Genomic DNA, 10568 nt, shown 5'->3' on the forward strand with positions numbered 1-10568 from the left:
AATATTTATTAAGTTGGGTGGTTTCCAATTGAAGAAGACTGATCTAAGGAGTTCAAGCACAAAATTCCTTAATGGTACCTTGAGCAGCTAAATAAGAACTCAATTATGTTATGGATATATTTATTCTCTGTGATAACAAACATATGCATATATGAAACATTCTGTGTTTGTTTCTGCAATGTTTTGAAACCATCATGATTATACACACAACAATTTTAGTGTTTATGCCATGATTATTACCTCAAACTTTGACCATAAAACTCAACATGTTCTTGAAGTTTCTCAACCTACTATCAAATTGCTTCTGAACTTTCACAAGGGTTCTTTCTACACTTGAGGGCAAACCAATTCCCAATGGAAAATCAGATACATTTTTCACACCCTCATTCATGTTCCATACCTGGCACCAGAATAGCTTTCTCAGGCCCCTGGTTTCCCTGTAATTATACCTCATCAGCTATGTAATAATATGATCAAGGTGTTACAAATGTTTGGATTCTTGTAGCCCAAATATCAGACTGATGGAAAACTATAATCACTGGGTATGTGCGTAAGTACCAGCCATCTTGAAACCATCATGAACTCTGACAAATGTCCTGCTGAAACAGATCTTACTTTATTGCCATTCATTGTGATATTAAGTTATTTTATTAGTTAAACATATATTCCACTTATTTACTATTCTTCCATCTAGTAGATTTTCTAACGAACTGGTCAGAAACTCTGATCCCTTCATTAGGGTGCTACCCTAAGAGTTCATAACACTTTTTTTTAAGTTATTGAAAGGAATTCAGTATAATTTCTATGAGGGTATAGTTGATATGCCAGAAGAAGAAGAGAAGAAAATGAAGGCCTTCTTTCCTTACAAAAGTTGGTTTATATTGTTAAATATAATTTTTAAAAATTAGTAAAAATTGAGCAATATATACAACGGAATTCTTATGTATATTTATTATTTGATAGTGCATGTGAGCCAGCAGAAAAGTAATATTTTATATTGTAACTAGCTATTTATTTTCTTCAATTAGTTAAGCTAAAAAATTTATTTCTGGGAATGGCTAAACAAATTGTGGTATCTGTTGGTGATGGAATACTATTGTGCTAAAAGAAATAATGAACTGGAGGAATTCCATGTGAACTGGAAAGACCTCCAGGAATTGATGCAGAGTGAAAGGAGCAGAACAAGGAGAACCTTATACACGGAAACGGATACACTGTGGCACAATCAAATGTAATGGACTTCTCTACTAGCAGCAGTGCAATAATCTAAGACATTTCTAAGGGACTTATGAGAAAGAACACGATCCACATCCAGAGGAAGAACTGTGGGAGTAGAAACACAGAAGAAAAACAACTACTTGATCACATGGGTTGATGGGAATATGATTGGGGATGTAGACTCTAAATAATTATCCTAGTGCAGATATCAAAAATATGGAAAAAGGTCTTGATCAATGACACATGTAAAACCCAGTGGAATTGCTCATTGGCTACAGGAGGGGAAGTGGTAGGAGGGGAGGGAAAAAACATGAACCATGTAACCATGGAAAAAAATTCTTAATCAAATAAAATTTTAAAAATAAATAAAAACGAATTCCCATTTCTTAGCAAAACAACTTATAAAAATCTCTTACCGTTTCCCACCTATATTCTATAAGCAAGCATTTTCTTTTTATTCTCATTTAAATCAAAATAGAGAAAGAAACTGGATATGGAACCAGATTTAAAACTGTCTGATTTGAAGCCAAATATCACAAATATTTATTCAAATAAAAAGTCCAACATGAAATGAAATGTATATGTGATTACTGTAGTATGTTAATTGTCTTCTAAATTGTCATTTATTTCAATAGGCTATTAATTTATATTCAAGAAGATTTATAAAATGAAGAAATTTAATATGAAGTCTTATAGATAATAGTAATCACATAAGGTCTTGTAGGATTCCTTCTTTTAATTCTTATGGAATGTCCCACATAAAATTGTAATTATTTTATAATTAGTTTTATAATTTTCTGCTTAGAGTTTTCATAATGATAGCAAAATAAAATTTCATATTTCATAATTATATAATGTAAAATTTTAATTTGGAGTTTTTAAGGCAAAAATTATCATGGCAGTTATTGTAAGTACTTAGTGAATAAATGTAAAAGAATATTTTGAGTAGTTTATCGAATAACCCGGAGGGTTTGCATCATGTTTTGTTGTTGTTATTGAAGGGAGTTCATGGAACAAAAGATATTGGGAGGCATTAATTTAGCGGACATCAAGACATTTGACTAAGAGTGGCATGTTAGTTAATAGTCTTCTTGGGAACCTAGAATATGCTCAAGTTAAAAACAATGTAAAAATCTTTTTTTTTTTTTTTTTTTTTTTGTAAAGCAAAATATCAGGCCCACCATACCACTTCTTAAGGCATTTCTATGTTTTGTCACTACCATACACATGGCCTCCCCACATCCTTTTTAACATTCCTTCTGAGAACAGCGTAAGCAAATCAATACTACTATTCCCAGAAAGGCTGCATTAATCAGTTGCCCAGTGACTCCAGTAACCATCCCTATGGCTTTTGGTTGCAAAACACTACTCCCTGGACAACTCTCCACTATATATGCTAATTTTTCCTATTAGAATGTAAGCTTTCTGAGGGCAGGGTCTTCCTTATATTTGTATCCCTAGCTTTTAGCATAGTGTCTAGCACATAAATGCTTAATAAATCCAGAACTGAGTTTAGAATGAGGTAAATACCATGAGTGGAAAAGAGGGAGCAATGGCATAAACCAGGAATGTAGAAGCAGCGGTAAATAAGGGATTTCTTTTTCTAGACCAACAGAGCAGGGAAAAAAATACCCTATCCAGTTGTAGAAAAGTAATAGAGGCTTTTAGGGATGCAGATTCTACTTGGCTTTAGTTTCCATCATCACCACTAGTTCTCTCCTGTCCTCTTCAGAGAAACTTAGTTAAACTTTCCCCATTGGAGCCTTTGGAGGGTTCAAGACCCAAACTACTCAAGGAACTGACACTATACTTTCTGAGAATGTGAAAGTCACAGATCACTTCCTGCAGGTTTATTATTTATAACTATCTGGAATAAATAGTCTATGTTTCTCAGTTTAATAGCACCTTTGGATTGTTAGCAGTGATGGAACTGAAGCAATCTTTAGAAGTATACAGGGTTATCTAGGTGAGACAAAATATCGATAGAGGTTGTTAATCTCTGGGAATCCTCATGGTATGAGTCCAACGTAGTGTCTTAGATGAGAGGTTCAGACAAATTGAGTTCTATTAGTTGGGTCTGGTCTGGGATCACTGATTTTCATTTTGGACATAGGCTACTTGAACTAAAAGGGCATTAGTCAGGGGCATCATCTTTATCAGCACCAAGACAGGCATAAGGCTTATGCTAAGTCATAGCTATCAGTATGAACCCCAAGGTAGGTATGGAAACCAGGGTGTGCTGCAGAGTTGCTTGTTTGAGGTAAATGGTGACCATGGCTGCCTCATTATTGAAGAGCTTATACACTGCAATGAGTGTGGACACTCACCAAAGGCTATTGATTTTGTGGGTGCCTAGAAATGATGACAAGGGCTTTGCATCCAGTTATAGATTCTGCATAGGCACTATGGTACAGTGGAAAGAGTACTGACTCTGGAAACAAGAGGAGACTTTTGCTCCTGTCGATAGACAGGGCAAATGACTCCAAGTGATCACACATCTCCTCCAAGAGTCTCAATAATATTGTGGAGTTTAATGGAATCAAAATGATGTCATTCAAAAATGATAGCATTTGAAGGACCACACTGATCCACAGGGGATCCTTCTTTGACCTATAATGATGGTTTTATTTGGTTTACAACCTGCCTGTTACAGCCTTCAGCTACAACTCATTTATGCCTATTGTTTTCATTTAGAACAAGAATATGGATAAAGTCAAATTTCTCATGTAATATTTAAACTTTTGGTCACTAGACAAAAATCCAATATTAGGAACCAGCAGAAAAATGGATATTGTAGGTGATCTAGGAACTGCATGATTCTTAGAGCAGATAAAAGAAGGACAGATAGCCTGGTATTACTAGTACTTCTACTGGTACTTGTAGAAGCTGAGAGAACAAGGGCAAGACTGGGACATCTTAGACAATTCCTTTATGAAAGACAACAGTATGGTATAGTGAAAAGAATGCTAGATTCAGTCAGAAGAAACTTGGGTTTGAGTTTTGCCTCTGATGTTTACTAGCAATATAAAGCTATACCTTCTAATCATATTCCACAGTGTTTTGCCCTGGATCCTCTTTTCTTCTCCCTCTATATTACTTCACTGGGTGATCTCATCAGTTCCCGTGGATTTAATTATCATCTCTATGTTGATGATTCTCATCTCTACTTATCCTATCCCAACTTCTTCCCTGACCTCCAATCTCCTATTTCCAACTGCCCTTCAGATATCTCTAAAAGGATACCAACTAGACATCTTAAAGTCAACATGGAAATCAACTTCCCTATTTGGAAATCAACTTAATAAATATTGAGACCCCTGTGGATTACTTGAGAAATAGTGCTGAATAACCTACTAATCCAAATGAGTGGACCAAGGGGATTCTCTTTAAAATAATTGGAAATTCCTTCCAAAGCATAAGTGAAGAAGGCAATTGTCTTTCTCAATCCTATCAAGAACTACTCTGTTTCTGTTGAATACACCATCCTACTACTACCTTCAGGCTCCCAACCCACACGTTGTTATGATTAAAATTATCTTGAGAAACTGATTTGGAGCAAGACTGTAAGTTTATTCATTATATAAGGTTTATTGATTAGGCCAGCATCCCAGGACCATAATGAATAAAGTGATCTAGGTGCGCATGGCTCTCTCAGGACCAGAGACAACCTGAGTTGGGTTAGAAAGCCTAATAAATCGATTTTTAGGAGCTCATTATTAAGCCCCTCCCTTGACCATCCCAAGATGTCTTTAATTGGTGATGGCTAATTAAAAGGTAGTCCATCAACCTATCCACCCTTCCCCATCCCCACAGGTGGACAGGCCATATATGCTAGAAAAAGGACCCTTCTCCTTTTCATCTATTAATCAAATTCTGCTAAAAAGGAAGACATTTCTTGGGATTCCTAAGGACAAAGAAAGTATAAAAAGCAGCAGTTTGGATGGAATTTCTGACCCAGATCCCAGACACGGGAATGCACAGTGATTCTCCCAATTAATACAGATTACAAAAAATAAATTTTCACAATGTCATCTTCAAATCCTTACCATTTCTCACCTTCTACTCCTGTGTCCAATCTATTACCAAGGCCTGTCAATTTAATCTTTGCAACATTTCTTTATACCCCCTTCCCTCCTCTGTAATACCACCACCCTACTATATGGACTTTTATCACCTCATGCCTAGACTCTTGCAATAGCCTGCTGGTATGGGTCTGCCTGCCTCAAGTCTCACTCCATGCTAATCGATACTCCATTCAGCCACCAAAGTGATTTTTCTACAGTGCAAGTGTGCCCATGTCATCTCTCTACCCAACAAATTCCAGTGTTTCCCTATTGTCTCTAGGATCAAATCAAATACAAAATCCTCTATTTGGCATTCAAAGCCCTTCAAAACTTAGTCTCCTTTCTGGTCTTCTTATACTTTACTTCCTGCCATGTAATCTTCAAACCAGTGACACTGGCCTCCTTATTGTTCCACAAACATGACACTGCATCTCTCAGCTCTGTGCATTTTCTCTCTCTATCTCCCATATCTATTCTCCCTCTCATCTCTGCCTTCTGGCTTCCCTGACTTCTTTCACATCCCAACTAAAATTCCATCTTCTAGAGGAAGTCTTTTCTATCCTCTTAATTCTAATTGTCTCCATCTCTTAATTATTCCTATTCATCCTGTATATATGTTGTTTATGCGTATTTGTTTTCTCCCCTATTGTATTACAAACTCTTTGTGAAGGTAAGGAGAGTTTTTAGTCTCTTTTTGCATTCTCAACTCTTATTATTGTGTCTGGCACATAGTAGGCATTAAATAAATACTTATTGACTATGTGAGCATGGCCGAATTACAGTTGAGAAAAATGAGACTGGAGTTTTCCAGACTCTGGAGTTTTCTGAACTGTGATTTGGGCACAATAATACCTATAGTATTTACGTCACAGTGTTGTGAAGATCAGATTAGAGAATAAAAGTAAAGTACTTGTCAAAACTTTATAAAAACAATAGTAATGATGATGATTAGAATTATTCCTAGCTCTGCCTCTGATATGACCTAAGGAAGGTAATTTTACATACTATGAGCTTCTATTTCCTTAACCTTTGATTTTCCTTCTCAGTGGATTGAGAGACAGACCTAGAGATGGGAGGTTCTGGATTCAAATCTGACCCCATATACTTTAGCTGTGTGGCTCTAGACAAGTCACTTCACCCCTATGACATTGCCCTTACTGTTCTTCAGCATTGGAACTAATACACAGTGTTGATTCTAAGACAGAAGGTGAGGATTAAAAAAATTTTTTTTAATATGAGGGAATTAGATTATGTGATCTCTAAATTCCTTTTTAATTTTAACATTGAATGATACTTTGAGTCTAAATTAAACTATTCTCTTGTAGTAGGGCTTGGGTTTTTTTGAGTTTGGGCTTTTTGTTTTGTTTTTTTCCAGATTACATAGAGACAATTCAGTGAATAAAATTTAACCTATGTCCTGATATTTCTCTTGAGAGCCTATGATGTTGATTTATCTGGGCCAATAACTTTGGATATTTCCACATCTAGTTATGATTCTTCAGCAAGCTCATCCAATTAAATTTTTTTAAAAGGAAGAATAATTCTGACAGTGTGAATGACAGTAAGCTAAATGAAACTGGCTGTCTATACAGGTTCTGACTTTTAAACAGGCACCAGTCTCATTAAATTGGGACTGCCAAATCATTCAAGGCACTTTTCCATTATGTCTACCCATACCTGAGACTTCAAGAGAAAACTCTAGCCAACTATTAACATTCTGCACAAAGTAGGAAAGAAAATTCTTTCCAGAAGCTTAAAGGAACACATTTTTGTCATTAAGTTTAGTGGTTTGATAAGTTTTATCTTATTACATATAACTATTGTTGTTGTTCCATCTTTTTCAGTCATGCCCAGCTCTTTGAGATCCAGTTTGGGATTTTCTTGGCAAAGAACCACTGGAGTGGTTAGCCATTTCTTTCTCCAGCTTATTTTATAGAGGAGAAAACTGAGGCTAATAGGATTAAATGACTTGTCCAGGGTAGGACCACTAGGACATGTCTAAAGCCAAATTTTATTCAGGAAGATGTCTCTTTCTGACTCCAGGCCTGGCACTGTTTTCTCTGTGCCACCCAACTGTCCATGTAACTGTACCTAGCCATATAATGTTAGAGGGCTATGCCTCCCTGAATCAGAAATTTCTACAAACAAGCTATACTCTCCGGGAAGGATTATTTCTGCTTGATTGTGTCTTTTTAGACTGGCATTATTTTCATTGATTTCTTTTTTTCTCCTACTGTCAGGAAAAGAATCACAGAAATAATGCTTTTTTCATGTTACCAGTAGACATCCAGCAATTCATTCCAACAAACCAGGAACCATCTACTATAGATATGATGGCATATTAGATACTGGGTATACAAAAACAAAAACTAGGCAGCCCAACTCTATGGTGGCCATGGAATCAACAATATCAGTGCAGGAAGAGACCTTAAGGATCACTTATTCTAACCCCTTTTCAAACATAAATCACATCCACAATGTCCTTAAGAAATGACCCACCAATCCCTCCTGATTAGAGCAATGCAAATTTAAAAATCTCTGAGGTACCACCTTACACCTAGCAGACTGGCCAATATGGCAGCAAAAGAAAGTTATAAATGTTGGAGGGGATATGGCAAAATTGGGACACTAATACACTGCTGGGAGAGTTGTGAATTGGTCCAACCATTCTGGAGGGCAATTTGGAACTATGTGCAAAGGGTTTTGAAAGAATGCCTGCCCTTTGACCCAGCCATACCACTGCTGGGTTTGTACCCAAAAGAGATAATGAGGAAAAAAACTTGTACCAAAATATTTATAGCTGCGTGGTGGCAAAAAATTGGAAAATGAGGGGATGTCCATCGATTGGGAAATGGCTGAACAAATTGTGGTATCTGTTGGTGATGGAATACTATTGTGCTAAAAGGAATAATGAACTGAAGGAATTACACATGAACTGGAAAGACCTCCAGGAACTGATGCAGAGCAAAAGAAAAAGCATAATCAGGAGAATATTGTAGAGAGAGACTGATACATTATGGCACAATTGAATGTGGTGGACTTTCCTACTAGAAGCAGTGCAATAATCCAGGACAATTCAGAGGAACTTGTGAGAAAGAATGCTATCCACATCCAGAGAAAAAATTGTGGAAACAGAAATACATTTGAAAAATATGTGATTGATCATGTAATGTGATAGGGATATGACTGGGGTTTTGATGTTAAAGGATCAAACTACTGCAGATATGAATAACACAGAAATAGGTTTTGAACAATGATACATGTATAAGCCAATGGAACTGCTTGTTGGATTTGGGAGTGGGAGGAAAATCTTGGGGAAACCATGTAAAATATAACCATGTAACCATGGGAAAATACTCTAAATTTTTAAAAAAGAAAGAAAGAAAGAAAGAAAGAAAGAAAAAAGAAATGACTCACCAGCTTCTGAAGACATCCTCTTATGAAGGAGAACCCACTGCCTTTTGAAGTAATCCATTCTTTATTTGACTAGCTCAACCCATTAGGACAGTGATGAGCAAACTATGGCCCACGGGCCAGATTGGGGGGGGGCCTGAAATGTTCTATTATTCCTAATCTGACGAATACAATGAGTAGGATACAATACAATGAAACTTCAAAAGAGTTGCCTTAGAAACAGACTGACAGATGAGCATTTCCTTTGGCCCCCTCTTTAAAAAGTTTGCCCATCACTGCATTAGGAAGTTCTTTCTTATGCTAAGCTAAAAGCTGCCTTCCTATAATTCCCACTTTTTGGCACTGGTCTAACCTCCCAGGGCCAAGCAATGCTTCTTCCTCACTCTCTTGTCTCTTGAGAAGCAGCTGGTGGTGAAGTAGATAGAGTACTGGACATGGAGTCAGGAAGATTTGAGTTCAAATCCAGATTGAGACAATTATTTAGCTTTGCACCCTTGGGTACATTTATAATTAACCTTTATTATTTATTATTAACCATTATTATTATTTTCCTTCTGTTTGCTTCTGTTTCCTAAACTTAAAAAAGGATCATAATAGTATTCTCCTCCCAGAGTTTTTGTGAGGATCAAATGAGATATTTGTAAAAAGCACTTAGCACAGTACCTAACATAAATGAACAATCTATAAATATTTATTCTCCTTCTTTCTCCTCTCTGCTTTCAAATGAGACTTCCTTAACTATTTGAAGATCAAGATCCATTTGAATCTTTTCTATGTTGGTCTAAATATCTCCTATTCCTGCCACTGAACCTCATGTGACATAGCTTTGAATCCCCACCTAGTTATGAGGTCCTAAGTCATGTCCTCTGGACATAATTGAGCATTTGGGTTTATTGAGTCCACCTACCAGTCTGTCTATCCTTCTTTCATTCTTTTTTTTTCATATTCTGCTATTTAATTTCTTTTTTTAAAAAACATTTATTAATATTCGTTTTTAACATGGTTACATGATTCATGCTCCTACTTTCCCCTTCACCCCCACCCATGGCCGACGCACATTTCCACTGGTTTTATCATGTCATTGATCAAGACCTATTTCCAAATTGTTATTAGTTGCATTGGTGTGGTAGTTTCGAGTCTCCATCCCCAATCATGTCCACCCCGACCCATACGTTCAAGCAGTTGTTTTTCTTATATGGTTCCTCTCCTGCAGTCCTTCCTCTGAATGTGGGTAGCTTTCTTTACCATAAATCCCTCAGAATTGTCCTGGGTCATTGCATTGCTGCTGGTACAGAAGTCCATTACACCTTCTTTCATTCTTTCTGAGAATCGATCACACAGTTCCTAGATCATCTACACTAGTAATGGTGAACCTGTGGCACGGGTGCCAAAGATGGTACAGAGAGTGTTCTCTATGGGTCTTGGAAGCTTCCTCCCTATGTGATCCTAGGCAAATAACTTGATCATCTTTGTCTTAGTTTCTTCATTTGTAAAATAAGCTGAGAAGGAAATGACAAACTAGTCCAATACCTTTGCCAAGAAAACCCCTAAAATGCAGTCACAAAGAATTGGATATGATTGAAATGCCTCAACAACAATATAACATACTGCTATACTCAAGGACAGTTTTTGCCAACCACGCAGAGATGGTCCCCAACTGAAGGGGAACTATGAACCTTTTTCTTAGATTTTCTTTGTGCCCTTTCTCTGACCTCTTCTTGAGCCCTATTGCAATCTCTCTGGCATCGTGTCAGTTTGTGTCTTGCTCTATTCCTTCAACAGACTGCAATGTCTGGTAGGACAGAAACTGTGTAGTGTTTTCTTGCCCCAGAACTTAGCACAACAGACCTTATTCATGCTTAAAAATACTTG

Source organism: Gracilinanus agilis, chromosome 3 (genome assembly GCF_016433145.1).
Source record: "Gracilinanus agilis isolate LMUSP501 chromosome 3, AgileGrace, whole genome shotgun sequence".
NCBI classification, from domain to species: Eukaryota; Metazoa; Chordata; class Mammalia; order Didelphimorphia; family Didelphidae; genus Gracilinanus; species Gracilinanus agilis.